The 16,718-nt window shown below is 39.8% G+C and overlaps 1 long non-coding RNA gene across 1 annotated transcript in view; it reads left to right on the top strand.

Moving 5' to 3' along the window:
- LOC123286075 (uncharacterized) overlaps positions 1-16,718 on the top strand; it is a 143,355-nt gene that overhangs the window by 92,774 nt on the left and 33,863 nt on the right. The gene's annotated exons all lie outside the window — the stretch shown is intronic.

The following is a 16,718-nucleotide window of genomic DNA, read 5'->3' on the forward strand; positions in this document are numbered from 1 at the left end:
GATTGTCCACACACCAGCGTAGCATATATAGCCTTGTTTTGGTTTTGGATGAAAAACTATTCACAACTTCTCCTTTTGATTCTATTCCAGCCACTATTCTAAATTTATTTGAAGTTCTCTCAGAAATATGTAGAGAATTCTCATTAGAAAAAATGTCCATACTCATACAGCTCTTCACATGAATTCCCGTTTCTGCTGCCACATTTTCAGGGAGCCATCTGAGTTTTCTTTTATTGTCTTCTGACCCCTAGGACCCCACCTCTTTCTTGTGGAAAACCCAATATGTATCTCATGCATTGTTTAGAAGGTTCATTGCTGTACAGGGCTTAGAAGTTGAAAAAAGTCACTAAAGTCTTTCCTCCTTTTCACTTCATGTAAGAGAAGCCCTTCTTCTGGGTCCTGGAACCTTAGTGCACACAATCTTCCAGTTCCAAAAAAATTGGGATGATTGAAGCTGAAATCAGCACCTGGAATGGTAATGAATAAAAATATGAGTCAGTTTTTTTGTCCCTTCAATTGAATAGTGTGTATAGAAAATATTCAATTAACAACTATCTTCTGAGCATTTACTACATGGACTCAGCACTGCAAAGTATGGTGAAATATAAGAGAAAGGATAACCTATGATACCAGCCTTCAAATTTATAATCTGGTTGGGAAGATAAGATTAAGATGCACAAATTAACGAAATCAATTAAAAACATTCTATAGTCATGTTTAACGATGTGGCACAAATTCTAAGTGCAACAGGAATATAGAGAAAAGTAGAAGTACTCCAAGCAAGCATTATCCAGGAAAGCTTAATGAATGGCAGTGGGGCTGAAGCTGCCCTTGAAGTGAGGATAGTGTTTACATAGTCAGGTGAAGGTACCCGACTAGCCAAGCTGGGGGACTTATATTTAAAAGGCTGGTGGCAAAAAACAAGGATAGGGTGAAAACAGGAGGTGGTGGAAAGTGGAGAAAAAAGTGAAATCTCTGGCCTAAAAATGAGTCCTAGTGTGAGTGTGTGTCAGGGAGAGGAGTGAGAGACAACATACAATGGCCAGATCACAGATGATCATACAATTCTGATCTACAATCTCTGCAGCAACCAGGACAGGAAGAACCTCAGTGTCTGTAGCAATTAGCCCAGGAAGATCAGCTCTTGGTCAATGACTGCCAACTTCTCTACTTTTTGTTCCTCCACTCCCTGCTTCCAATTCAGGACCAACGAGAGAGAAAGCCAAATATGCTTCCCAGACTAGTCACATAGGATGCCCCGCTTCTAGTTTGTCTGTCTCCAGCTTCCCTATGCCAACAACCTTCAGTCAGAGCACCCCTGAAGTCAATCCCTTTTTTCACTATAAAACTTTCCCATTCCCCTGCCTGCCTTTGAGTCTTGGCCAAGTCTAAGTGATGGTGGCTGAATCTCTGGTTATGTAGCATGCTCTGAATAAATAGCCTGTTTGTTCTCATTTGGGTGGTTTTCGTTTATTTCCACAGTGGAGGAGCACCCCTATAATATTCTGTCTTCTATTATTACATGAGTGTGCGTGTGTGTGTATATATATATATGCTCTCTTTTCCTGTCACCTCTCCTCCTTCCCTCCTGATATCTACACTTTGTATAGGCCTTCTTACCAATTTCTTAGAATGCCCATAAAAAAGACAGATGTCAAGGCAGCTATTACTTCCATTTCAGAGATGAATAGAATGAGGTGTTCAGGTAAGCTATGCTGAGGATGTTCATTTATTTCCTTTGGATCTAAAGTGAGGGCTAAATGCCTCAATCCTATCTTGCGTTTTGACCTGGTTAACCCTTTTCTCAACAAAAGGCCCTTTAGTTATTACTCTTTTAATAATAACCCCATGTTGTAAAAAGCTTAGTCTAACAATAATTAATGTTTTTCTAGTATGTTTTAATTTAAAATGCCTAAAATTGTTGATCTGAATTTCTGATCAACACAAGGTAGCAAGTATCGCTGCCATGCTAGGTGATACATTTCCAGTCAAATCAAAGAACAAGAGTTGTAAATAGTGTGATATGATCTCTGATAAATATATGGATTCTATTAGGGCTTTCTGAAATTCTGACAATAGTTAATTAGCCCCCAACTGCATTCATACTTCTGAGGAGTTATTATGATTCTGGGAATCCCAAGTTGAGAACAACCCTTAGTGATGTTATAATAATTTTGCTATGATAACTTTACTAATTCCTGGAAGCCCAGCCCTTTACAACATGTTGTAAAACTCTAAGGCAAATTACCTTCTGGGGTTTTGACCATTTTGGATATTTAAAGGAATTTGACACCCCTACCTAATATACATTAATGAACTGGAAGTTGACACACAGCTAGCAATTAATTTTTCTGAACTAAAATCCTTTTCTTCTCTCCCATATGATCAAGGAGCTGGAGGCAGTGAGGTAGGCAGGAAGATTTAGCTTGACTATGCTAAAGCTCCCCATGTTTTTGCTTTCCATTTAAATTCTTGGGTCTGAATCTCAGGTTTGTAGACTTAGACAGTTTTTCAGCTATTCCTTGAGCAATTATGACCTAGTACATTTTATCACACCCCATTAGATGTTCTTATCTTACCCTGAGTGTTTCCTTCATCGCACTTACTCCCAGCACCCTAATGACACCAGCAAGAGGTCTGTCTCTACGTCGCTCTTGGGAAGAGGGGATATTACTTTAGAAAATGTCTCTTGATGATGACTCCCTGCCGTAGCTTATATGACTTCATTAAATGTAATCATAGAGGTTGGGCCTTCCTCATCAAGGCATCCTGTCTTCTTCCTGAACTTTGCTCAACCACCTCTTGTCATAAGTCTGCAGTATGTGTTTTGGGGTATGTATCAGTTAGGAGGAGCTAGGCTGTTGTAAAAACAGATCCAAATTGCATATTGGCTCCATACAACAAAAACTTATTTCTTGTTCATTCAACAGTCTAAGATCAATATTCCTTGTCGGCACCTGGCTTTCTCCATGTGGTAATTCAGAAACCAAGCCTTCTTCAATATCATGGCTTTCCCATCATTTAGGGCTTTGCCATCTTCCATTGGCTGAATACAGATGGGAGAGAGGGTATGGAGGAAGCACTTCTGCTTTTTATAATGCCTTGGCCCTGAACTAGCACATATTTCTACCATTCATATTCTATTTGTGAGAACTAACACAAGAAAGGCTAAGATGTTTAGTATCTATGGGCCAAGGATAAGAACAAAATGAAAATTTGGTGAACAGTTGGCAATCTCTGTCTTAGGTGTTTGTAGCCTCTGCCTAATTCCTGCTACCTACTAAAAATATTGAAATATGAGTAGAGTTGCAAAGAAACCATCATAAATATAATCTTCCTTTCCCTGGCCTCACTACCTTATTCAGTAGGCAATCATTGTCTTTTATCTGGGAGGTGAATTGTGGTTGATCAGCCATCTCTAATTTTTTCTAGTTTGCCAGATTAATAAGAGGATGGATATCTCTGGTGTAAAATGTCCTCAGCCATTCTTTCCTCAGTGAACTCCCGGTGGCTGCTCTCTGCTACTGTGACAGCTGCTCTTGGCAGAAACTCCTTTTGGCTCAACCCTGCTTGCCCTAGAGTTCCTCAGCATGGGGTCAGCTCAGGGTATGCCTTCCACTCTACCTCTTGAGGGCCAACTCATGACCCCTAGGCCTTTAGATTCTCCAAGACCAGCTACAGTTGGGGGCTCTACTTTAGTAAATAATAAAAGAAAGGTGTGCACAGAGTATCTGTCTCTGATTCTTCTTGAAATCAGAGACTCACAGGCCTATCTCTCCCTCTCCCCTTCAACTCTCTGACTGTGGCCATGCCTCAGCTAGCAGTCTGGGCAGAAAGGGATTTGATAACCAGATTCTCTGTAAGTTCTAAAAGATCGCCAAGAACATGCCTTTGCTGGTAGTGAGTTACTTACTATTTAAAAACAATACTCTTGTAATGATGGGATACAGGCAATGTGAAAGATGGATAACTTGCCATATTTGGGCAAAAGTCACTTTTTTATTCCTCAGATCAGTAGCTTAGGATACCACCCATGTCTTCTACATAGAAGACCTTGCATGTAATCATTCATTCAATGATTCATTTATTTTTTCATTCAACTTGTATTTTTGAGCACCTACTATATTTCAGGCACTGGAGATATAATAGCAAACAAGACAGATACAGTCCTAGTTATTTTGTATGAGATTGTTAACAGGGAGTCCTGGGCCCCCATAAAATGAAAAGTTTCAGGGATGTGTGGATTATCCAGGGGCTTGTGAGCAGCTCCAAACCTGAGCTGGACCTGGTGCTCTCTCCTACTTGCTTTGCATCTCTCTATGCTTTGTTACACAGACTTTAGAGTAATCCAATGAATTATTTTCCTGAGTAAACTGGCTTTGGTCTTAAATAAATCAACATATTTGAAGCACCTAGAAAGCTCCCAAAATAGTAGATAAGACAATTGAATGGTAGCTATTATTAATGGTAGCATTATGCTCTTTAGAAAATCATGGGGGGAAAATTGGTCCAGCTGACAATTTTAAATTGCTTTTATTTCTATAAAAGCATGCTCAGGCCTCAATACCTCTCTTGTGTGTCTGATGATCTCTACAAATCACTTCTCTAATTCCTTTTACCTGTGGTAGTAGTCACCAGTTACCTCTGGACAGAGGCATGAGGTCAGCAGACTTGAGTTGATGACTCAAATATCACAATGCAGCTCAGCCACAGTTGGATGTTTAATGAATCTTACAGGAAAGAATAGTGAAGATATGTAGTGGGAGCTGACAATGTAGTATAGGGAAGCTGCTGGCATCTGGCAGGTGTGGCCAAGCACTGCCCTCAGCATTCCGATAATGACTCTTTAGGACACAGAAAAGGACAGAGGTTCAGAGTCTGGGAGGTGGTAAGGTTGGAGAACGAAAATGATTGTTGTGCTACTATTTCTACATGCTCCATCTTCCCCTCCTATGTTACCTGCCACTGTTCCCAAGAGAAGGAGGCCTCCAAATGCATCATTCACGAGGGTTACAACCTCAACATGAAGATGCTATGCAATTATCACCAGGGATCAGAATCATGGATCAATCTAAGTATTCATTGAGGCTTCTTCTGTGTCCAGAGCTGCATGAGGTGCTTTGAAAGGAGGCTAGAGAAATTTAAGATGCCATCTCTACCCTTAAAGAATTTATAACCTCCATGTGGAGACCAGACAAACACAAAACACGTTTACAGAACAATTCAACCCTAAGCAGTTTGGCACTGACTAGAATGGCAATTTTAAGCTCCTGCCTGGTCTTCGCAGCCACCTGCAGGGAGGCACTGTGGGACAGAAGAGGAGGAGAGGTTTGTGGTCCAGCACACCTAGATTCAGTCTCATTCAGCTTTTTAATGAATTGTATAACCTTGAGCAGTTTACATAGTCCCAGAGTTTCAGAAGCTTCATCAACAAAATGAAGAAAATGCTTTATCCTAGGGCTTGAGTGATCATTCAGCGAGTTAAGACACATCAACTACATGGAAAATAACCAGCCCTCGCGGTCTAGTAGTTAAAGATTCAGTGCTTTCACCACCATGGCCTGAGTTAGTGTCCTGGTCAGGGAACCACACCACCCGTCTGTCGGTTGTCACACTGTGGCAGCTGCGTCTTGCTGTCATGATGAAAACTATGCCACTGGTAGTTCAAACACCACCAGAGTCACACATGGTGGACCGATTTCAGCAGAGCTTCCAGACTAAGACAGACTAGGAAGAAGGACCTGGCCACCCACTTACGAAAAAATTGGCCGTGAAAACCCCGTGAATAGCAGCAGAGCATTGTCTGACACACCACCAGAAGTTGAGGGAGGATGCTCAGGATAGGCCTGCTCTAGACCAACCATGCTAAAAATTTTTTTTAAAAAAAGTCGACTTTTGGGGCTGGCACCGTGGCCTAGTGGTTAAGTTCTCATGCTCCGCTGCAGGCGGGCCAGTGTTTTGTTGGTTCGAATCCTGGGCGCGGACATGGCACTGCTCATCAAACCACGCTGAGGCAGCGTCCCACATGCCACAACTAGAAGGACTCACAACGAAGAATATACAACTATGTACCAGGGGGCTTTGGGGAGAAAAAGGAAAAAATAAAATCTTTAAAAAAAAGTCAACTTTCATTGCTATTTCAACACAAAACCCTCCAAAGAATTTCTTTTTATAAAACCCAAGATTGTTAACCAAAACTTCCCTACTTGCAGCAATTCACTGCATTCTCTGGCAGATTTGATAGCCTAGAGTAGACAGTGCTTGGGTGTCCACTCAGTTGTGGAGCCAGTCTCCCTTCTCAGAGAATGCCCTTGTCTAACTCAACACACAGGGTGGACCACCCACCAGCAGCCATATTTGCACCATGCTACCCCCTCCTTCCTGATCTTGACTGACTGGACAATGATTGATCCTTGATGGAACCTGAGTCAATCACATTCCCTCCCCAGACATTTGGAATTGGAATACAGAGGTTGTGAGAGAGGCATGACATGCAGCTGGAAGTCAAAGATGTAAAGAACAAGAGCTTTTAAGAGAATGCAAATAGCTATTCTGTAGCCAGAAAGAAGGAAAAAAGCAGATGATCCAAAAAAAAAGTAGAGCTAAAAGAATAAAAGGGTTCTGATTGCTTTCAGTTCCTGGTTTCAGACGTTTCAGGAGTCTGGCTCCCTTCCTTTCCAGGGATCTCTGAGAGACACTCCTGTACCTCCCCCTCCCACTTGGTGTCTCATACTGGCAACTAAAAGTCCTAAATAATAATATGACCTGATTCCAGACTGATAGTCTATATGCCTTCCTTCCTTCATTCATTCAACACACATTGATTGAGCATCTATTATATGCCAGACACTCTGTTAGCCTGCCTGCAGGAGTTTATAAAGAGGAACAAAGAGCTAATTAAAATATAATAAGAGAAATCCTCTGTCAAACATATGTACAAAATAGATAAACATGCAAATAAAGGAAGGTTGAGGGGTGGGAATTTAGATATTTTGAAAGTTAACGGTGCCTTAACTAAGCCTGGAGCCAAGGTTTTATCAAGTGAAGGAAGGGAGGGTACCCAGGCAGAGGGAACAACATGTGCAAATGTGGGGAGGCAAGCCGAGCTTGATCTGTTATGTGAGCTGCAAGTCACTTCTTATGTTTGGAGTCTAGGACGGTATATGTACATTAGATTTCTCCATGCAGAGAAGTGTGGCAAGATGTTAAGGCCTGGGCCAGATGAAGGGAGTGTTGTCTGCCATACCATGGATTCTCTCTTTAGGTGATGGAGAAATTACTGAAAATTTTAGGCAGCAAATTTAAGACCTTATTTACAATAGCACAAGCATGCCAATATTGGACGGCATGTTCCAACATCTTATCAAGGGAAATCCTGTAAAATATTTCTTGTTATTACATGCCTTCAGATTCAAGTATAACTATGCCTGTGTCTTCCTCTGGAGTAATCATTTTGGATACATGGTAAAATACCTCTTCTCCTCTGTTTTACCAATTGCTAAGTTTATGATTTTCTCTTCAGTGTGTTCTCTCTCTCTCTCTCTGTATTTCTCTTTATACACATTCATACATTTTCAGTCATTTTTATACTTCTGTGTTTTACTATCTTTCATGATTTATCTCTTGACATAAATAATTTTCTAATTTTTTACAGTAATTATTATAATTAAATTTTAATAGTAACCACATAGCAATTAATCTTATTACAATTAATAATGACATAAAGCTGGGAGGGACATAAAATATTTTTCATATCAAGTCAGGACCCAAAAGGATCTCCATAAACTAGAGTGATTATTGGGCTCTAAGAAAATCCATGTAATAGGGATGAAATGTAAGGTCCACATTTGGGTCCTTGAAAACCAAGCACCCAACAGTAACATAGGAAATAGCCCAAGCAGGAGAGCTTTTAGTTATCAGTAAGCTCAATTTAAATCAGCAGTGTGCTGTGGTCTTCCTTTAAAGTAACTATGTCTCAGGGTCCATCAGTGGACGTAGATCTGTCTTAACTGCTGGAGCCAATGGTGCCTCTACTCTCGATACTGGTCCTATGACATGAAGAATGCTGGTCTCATTTAGCCTCATCAGACTTTTCAAAAGATATAGCAAATCTTTACATCTGTGGAGAACTGTGACTAAGATTATGAGGGGATTAAAAAAAGTGGGGATTTATGATATTTAGTTTGAAGAAAAGATTCAGCTGTTTTAAAATATGCAGAGAACTTTCATGCAGAAGAGGACAAGGGGTTAGAGTGTTCTTTATAGCCCCAAAGGGAAGAAGTAGGCCCAACAGGGTGAGGGTAAGAGATATATGTAGGCAGACTTTGGTTTAGAATAAGGAAGAATTTTCTAAGGGCCAAATCTGTCTAATGACAGAATGAGCTGCCTCAGATAGGGTGATGATTTCTCTGTCTCTAGGAGTATTCAAGCTCAGGAGGCATGACTGCCTGTGAGGTTGCTAGAGAAGGGATTTGAGCTTTACCACTAGTTTTGGCTTAGATTCCTAAAGTTTCTTTAGGGATGCTAGTTTCACTCACAGGAATAACCTCTTACACCATGTTCACTCAAAAATCTTTCCTATCCTTTGACACAATGATAAAATCCCAAATAAGCATTCTAAGTAATATAAAAATCATCCTTTATATAATATAAATTTGTATTGTACTTATTTCCCCTTTCTTTTAATATTTTTCACATTGTTTCATGAAGCAATTGCGAATATGTTTTATCACCTCTCGTAGACTACATATTCCCTAAGGGCAGAGAACTATCTTATTCACTTGGGTATCTCTTCAAGAACTTTACACACACTAGATACTTGATAAATGCTTGATAAATGAATGAATGTTGTTAATTAAAGACAAATAAAGGCAAATATACACAGGACTTTTATTAATATTAATTCTTTAAATTATTTTGAAATAATTTCAAACTTGAAGGATAGTTCAAAGAGCACCCATATTTCCTTACCCAAATTTCTCACTGTTAACTTTTCATTTTATTTGTTCCATCACACTCTCCTTCCCTCTCTCCCTTCCACTCTCTTTCTTTCTCTCCCTCACTTTCTCTCTCTCTATGTATGTGTGGGTATATATGTATATATTCATTTACATCATATACATATATATTTACATATCTGTACACACATATTATATTTCCATCATCATTAGTCTCCTTTTTTAACCATTTGAGAGCAAACTCAGTGTTCCAACTTACCAAAAACAGGGACTTCTCCTACACAACCATTGTACAAACCTTTAAGTCAGGAAATCAATAACGATACCACACTTCTGTCCAAAACACAGACTCTATTCAATTTTCCAAACTGTCCCAACAATGATTCTCTTTCCTTCTGTCCAGGATGGCATTCGGAAACTCATTGCATTAAGTTGTCACGTCTCTTTAGTCTCTCCCAGTCTATGTAGAGTTCTTCATTCTTTCCCTGTCTTTCATGTTCTCATCAGATAGTGGAGGGTCTATAGCTGGGCTGTTTGTTATGGTCTTATGGCCACTAGCCACATGTACTTATTTAAATTTAAATTAATTAAAATTAAATACAGTTAATTCTTTTTCCCAATCACGCAGGCCACATTTCAAGCATTCAATGGCCACATGTGGCTCATGGCTACCAACCTGACAGCACAGCTATAGGACATTTCCATCACTGCAGAAAGTTCTATTGGACACCACTTGTCTTCAGAATGACCTTCAACCCGTGTTTCCCTGATGTTTCCTCATAACCAGTCTCAGGTCATTCTCTCTTTGCAAGAACACCACAGAAATGATGCTGTGCTCTTCTCAGTGCATCACAGCAGGGAATATGCTCTTTAATAGCTCTGTTTAATTTGACTCTTTATTCCATACTACCATCAGCAGCACTTACTGAGTTCTGTTCTGTGTATGGCAGTATGACATTGCAACAGAACACATAATCCAGTCCTTGACATCAAGGAACTTGTCTACTGGGAAGCCGTATATAGTGTACTTGCTAACAGTCCAAGCTTCAGCCACAGAAAGATCTGTATTTGAGTTCCAGTACTGCCATTTTATAGAATAATCTCCCTGTTCAGTCAACTTGCATGTGTTGATTGCCTACTTCCGTGCAAGCCATTGCAGGGAGTAAGTTTACTGAAGGCAGAGACCATGACCTTCTTGGTATCCTTTACATCACCTAAGTTAGGGAAGTCTCCCAATAGCAGTGGCTTGATGGAATGGAAGAACCCATAAATTCGGTGAGGATTTGAAGACTACATAAAGTTTAGTTACAAATAAGACCTAGGAAAGCTGTGTTGCGTCAAATACGCTTGGTAATTTTAAGTGGAAATTGTATATTAATGGAATGATTATATTGAACCCATTCATCCTGACTGCAGACCTACTTAGAGCTGACTAAGCCCGCCCAGAATTGCCCATCTCTCAGCATGCAACGAATCTGGTAAAAAGAACTAGAGGATTAAATATTTATGCACTTCCAAAATCCAGGAAAAAGGGAAGGGAAGGAAATTATATGCTTACACAAATTAGATTTCCTCAGAAGAAATAAATCATGCTATTAATCTATCTTTAGTACCTGCATGCTATGGGCTAAATCTCCATTTTCAGATTGCTGTTAAACACAGCCATCTTTTTGGAACTGTGGTTATGTGAAATCCAAATGAAGCTGTGACTGAAACTTGAAAATTCCTTAGTCAGACTAGCTCTGTGAACTTGTCCAAGTTACTCACCAATCTGCACCTCAGATTGATGAGAATAACAATGAGAATAACAATAGTTTCTAGATCATAGGGTTAATTTGAGGATTAAACCAGAAAATGAATTAAAGACCTTTCTTAGCATGGATCCAGGTGTGTGTAAGACTTTAAAACATATGTACTATTGTATTTTATGTTTTGCCTCTTTTTTGTCTGTCATCACCCTTCCTCCTTTGCATTTAACATAAAATCATAGAACTTTAGAACTGAAAATGTTATTACAAGTCACCTAGTGATCCAATAATTATTAGAAGAATAAACTGAAATTTGGTTTATTGGTACATGTCTTAGTTGAATCTACTGCTCAGAGGCAGAGGCAAGGATAGAACCACTTTCTACTACACCGTACTGACTGTGAACAAGAACGATATTCTTTGGTATGCATGTTTATTAAGTACTATTATATGCCTAGCACTAGGCTAAACTCTAGGGATTAAAAACAAAAAAAATGGTGACAGAGCTCCTTCTTGGGAAGCACTGTCAAGGGTTGGGGGTGAGGAGGACAGGCAGGGAATGAAGGCGTAAATCCCTTAAAATGCAGTGAGATACAGGGGCTGATACAGAGGTGTACAAAGGGACCTGAGAAACAATCTGACTCCCTTAGAAAGTCTGAGTTTTGACAAATCATCTTTTTCATAGATCCCAGGAGTTCTTTGAAAAATCACCTTTTTCAAGCAAAATACCCATTGATACACAGGTAATCAGTCCCCAGCGAGGACTCAGCTCATTTCTTCCAATATCACTCCCCCTTTCATCAGAGCTGTGTGGGTCAGTTTACCAATATGTATCTATGACCACTTCACTTTCATCCCAAATATAGTTTTTAATTTGAGAGAGGAAATAGATGAAACAATGACCTGAGAGCATAGATTTGTTTGGGTGAAATCTAATTGTGCTACCGATGTGTTGTAGGACTCAGTAGGAATCATTTATTCATGCTGCTTTTATCTACTTATCTCTATCAAAATCTCTTCCTTCCCAAGGCTATTGGGAAAGATTTTGCTCAAGTGATGCATGATGCTTTGTAATTATTAAACATTTTGCATTAAAAATACCAATTCTTATGCCTGTCTATTCTGTTTGATACAACTATATTTGAAAACACGCAAGTACACCAGGGAGGAAAGTAATAAAATAGCATCTGAAGGAGCTTTAGAGTCCTCTTTGTGTCTGAATGAACATATTTAACATTTCTGCAGGTGAATTAAGAATTTTTTCCATAGACGGTTTGGAATATATATTCAGCATGATTGAGCTTAACTTTTGAGGCAAGAAAAGATGAAAGTCCTCAGGATTATGGACAATACCGATTTTAAGGAGCTATCATCCTGAACCCTGTGATGAATTGCTGAATTCACCTTATTCATTTATTCACGCTTTAGTTCAAAGAAGTACTCTGAATTCTTATATGTCAGTTGCCAGGCTGGGCACAAAAGATACAGGGTTGAATAAACACCTTGTCTAGCAGTTAGTTAATGAATAAATGAATCTATGAATATCTGTCTATCCCTGCCTCATAGAGGTCCTCACACTCTAGTAGGCGAGACAGAAATATACATAGCTAAGTATAGCACAATGTGGTAAACACTGTAACAGAATGACGTCCAAAGTGCCAGAGAAGGAGACATATTAGTTCTGCCTGACTGCTGTGTCAGGAAATCCTTCATACTGGCAATATTTAACTCGGATCTTCAAGAATCAGCCAACTCAGATAGCCCCACAACCAATTATGAAAAGTCCATCAGATACTGACTGATTTATTTTAATATTTAAATTTTTCTTATTTATTTATAGCATTATGGCTACACAGTTCAGAATTCAAGCTCCACAAAAGGGTATACAAGAAAAGTCCCTATCTCGCACTTGTCACCCAGCTATCCAGCTATCTATCCACCTGTTCCCTTCACTGGAGAATCTAATGTTATTGGCATTCAGGGATACTTTATACAGAGATAAGCAAATATATAAATATTCTTTCTTATGTGACCTATTTTACTCTTGCAAGCTTTGAGGATCTTGTTTTTACTCCTAATGTTTGAATTTCCATGATGAAAGTATCTTTTTTTCAATTACTGTGCTGGGGATTCAGTGGGTTTGAGATTCATTTCTTTTGGTTCCAGAAAATGTTTTTGCATTACTTCTTTGACAAATTGTTCCTCATAATTTCCTTTTTTCTTTTTCTGGGACTCCTACTAATTAGATTTTGGATCTCCTGGTGTGATAAAATGAATGTGGACTCATTCACCAAATGCTAACCTAGATGCATTACATTATTAAATTGGAAGATACTGTTTTCATGAGAGGCACACAGAAACAGTGTGTCCTATAGTAATAATATGGAGTTTGTTAACACGAAGCGGTGGTTAAAACTGGAACTGCTAATGTGTGTGTTTTAGGGGTTTTACGCGTGTGCAAGCCTTACGCATGGTGGTTTAATCAGCCATGGAGGCAGACTGGTCTGGGTTAGAATTTGGCTCTATCTCTTACTACCTACTTAAGTTCTCTGAACCTGTTTCCACATGTGCAAAACGGAGATGATAATGGTGCTTATAATATTTAAATTATAAAATGCACTTAAAGAACTTTGCACAATGCCTGCATATAGCAGTTACTAAGTAAACATTATATGTTACTAATGAGATGGATTATCAAGGGGAAGTTGACAACACTGAATATTTTGGGTACTAGAATTTGATTTCATAGAGAGCTGCCATGTGTTTCTATAAACATCCTGATGTTACTTTGTAAGACATGAACAGTGCACAAAGCGGGCCATTTGTCTGACTTTAGAATAGCATGTCTTATACTCTTATATCCCAAAAGGCCTTTTTTGTTGCCATGCTGATGAATAGCTCAAGAAGTTTTTCATCAAACTATGTGATTTAGTCACTAGTTAGATGCTCATTAACCTGCAAAGGAAGATGGGCAATTGAAGAAAGCAAGAAAAGTGGACCCAAACAGAAAGAAGTAGTGAGATCAGAGCAGGAAAAACAGATATAGAGGGAACCAAGACCAAAGCAGGAAGTGAGAAGAAGAAGGAGAGACCTGAAAGAACCATTGGGTCGGGACGCTATTTTAGTCAAATGGTCTGTCACTGTGATAAGTGGCCCTCCTTGGAATATTCCCAGAAGCAGTTTCCTGGGTCAGTCTTATTAGAGGTAAAAATAAGAAGGTTGCTGGAGATGGAGGCAAAAATCCATCAGAAAAGCTTTGACTGCTAAGGCCATCCCATATGCAGCTAAAACTAAGGGGAAGATATATAAGCTGCTGCTGGCTGCCACCTCTATGGTGTATGGAGCAATGGTTTTTCTGGGAGAGCATCTTACTAATAGCAACAAATATTACTTTTTATGCAGATAGTCCATTTACTGCCTTGATTCTGTCATCTGGTCATCTGGTTGCCCTGATTTACCATGTTGTCTCTGAAACAAAGATTATGAGAAAGGAGAGACACAAACCACGGAATTACTTCTGCCTCCTGATTTAGAATGGTGTGATACTGACATTAGCCCACCTGATCATCCCTGAGGCCCCTGTTATGGACTGAATGTTTGTGTCCCCCTAAAATTCATATGTTGAAATCCTATCCCTTAATGTGATGGTATTAGGAAGTAGAGCCTTTAGGAGGTAATTAGGTCAAAAGGGTGAAGCCCTCATGAATGAGATTAGTGCCCTTCTAAGAAGAGATACAAGAGAGCTCTTTCCCTTTGCCATGTGAGGATACAAAGAGAAGATGGCCATCAGGAAACCAGGAAAAAGGACTTCACCAAGACCTGACTATGCTGGCGCCCTGATCTCATACTTCCAGGCTCCTGAACTATGAGAAATAAACGTTTGTTGATTAAGCCAACCAGTCTATGGTATTCTGTTATAGTGGCCTGAATAGACTGAGACAGCCCCTAAAGTATTTAGTTTCTGCAAGGATTTAGTAGCAAAAGTGGTGAACTATGAATGCAGAGAACTGTTTCCTAGTCGTGGTTCTGCCAATTGTCCTAGGGCAAATCTCCTAACTTCTCAAAGATTTCACTTCCCATATCTGTAAAATTATTTTATTCATCTAACTAGGTGGTTCTTAAGCCCTTTGGGTCAAAGACTCTTTGAGATTCTGATGAAACCACAGATAATCTCCTCAGACTCATGCATATTGTGGTATTACGGATTAGCAAGAAGTTGCCACACACAAATAGACATTCTCTACAAAGCTAGATTATATTTCTAATTTATTTATCCAAAAATACAAAATATTTGGGAAATGCAGTGCTACACAGCAGAAGCAGCTGCCATTGATCCCAGTATAGCGTCTCTTGGGCCAGGGTGCCTAATAGGGGCTGATGATACTATTTGTGCAAATTAGGGTCTTACCTGATCCAAGAAGGGGACTGCTTGCTGTGCTGCTTTTCTTTTTGTGCTCAGGACTTGCTTCACCAGTGATGAACTCACACTAACAGCCTGCGAGCTTCCAGTCAGGGAAACTTTTACAAAGAACTGGTTCTTTATTCTTGAATCATGTGGCATCCGTTCAGCCACATCCTCATCTAGGGAGGAATCAAAGACAATGCTCTGATTTCCACCTCCAGCTTTCCAGCATCCAGAAAGCACACACACATGCAATTTGGCACACAATTTCATAGGGTTCACAGATTCCCCACCCCCACCCAAAATTTATCTGGTGGACTCCAGGTTAAGAGTCTCTGATCTGGGTGATCTTTCTGACCTCTAAAATGTTATCATTCTAAGCAAGACATTCTACTCCTCACCAGTATTCCTTCAGACTACAGTGGGAGGATTTGGGGGTGGAATGAGCAACTTTCATCTTGTAGCTTTCAGACCAGCAATATAACATTTTCCTTTTGATCTATTTCTTTTCCTATTTTAATGGTAAAGTTGACAGAGTTTGCAGCTATCATGAAAAGTTCAGAACAACTTCATCTCTTGCTCTTGTTCACATCAGAGATTATTATGTCCCAGAATAATATGTCTAAAACCCAAGGTGAAAGATTTGGGGGAGTCATTCTGTGCTGACTTCAGCTGAGAGGGAAATTAATGTCTATCTTGTGGTTTATAGCTCAACTGAATTTAACCAACTACTCTGTCTTGAGAGAAGTGAGATATCCTACCCTTCATGTTTCATCTGAAATTTCATCTCTGCAAACTCTTATTTAACCAGAAATTGGTTTCATATTCATGGTCACCATCATTATCAGCTCATTTAATACTGTTCAGCTAAACATCCAGTGGAGCCCTTATTGACCCGGTTAGCCATTCATTCCAAAAATAATTTATGGGATCGGATAACATTTACTGAACATTTACTGTGTGCTGGGCGCTACCCTAAGCACTTTGCAAATACCATCTCCTTTAATCCTATTTTGATTGCTTCTTTTCAGGGATCTGGAAATCATATCCTGCTTTCCCACAGTTTTGGACCAGCAAGTCATAACTTTTTGTGAGGAGGAGATGCTTTTCATTTCCATGAAGGCTTGGGGTCACTCCTGTTGCTGCTGCAGCTACTCCTGTGGTTAGTAAGAAAGCAGAGATATTGGGGGCTGGCCCTGTGGCTGAATAGTTAAGGTCGCACTCTGTTTCACTGGCCCCGGGGTTTTGCTGGTTCAAATCCTGGGTGCGGACCTAGCACGGCTCGTCAGGCCATGCTGAGGCAGCGTCCCACATAGCACAACCAGAAGGACCCACAACTAGAATATACAACTATGTACTGGGGGGCTTTGGGGAAAAGAAGAAAAAGAAAAAAAAAGGAAGATTAGCAACAGATATTAGCTCAGGGCTATTCTTTCTTTTAAAAAAAAGGAAAAGAAAGTGGCAGTAAGGAGGAAGCTCCCGACAGCTGTGCGGGAGGGAGAAGCCCTGGGCTTCTGAGGGCTACCAGGAGGCGAGACTCTAACCTCCACCTGAGGATCCTGGAAAACCTTAGAGGTGGAGGAGGATCAGGGAAATAAAGTGTGCCAGTGC

Source organism: Equus asinus, chromosome 5, assembly GCF_041296235.1.
Source record: "Equus asinus isolate D_3611 breed Donkey chromosome 5, EquAss-T2T_v2, whole genome shotgun sequence".
NCBI lineage: Eukaryota > Metazoa > Chordata > Mammalia > Perissodactyla > Equidae > Equus > Equus asinus.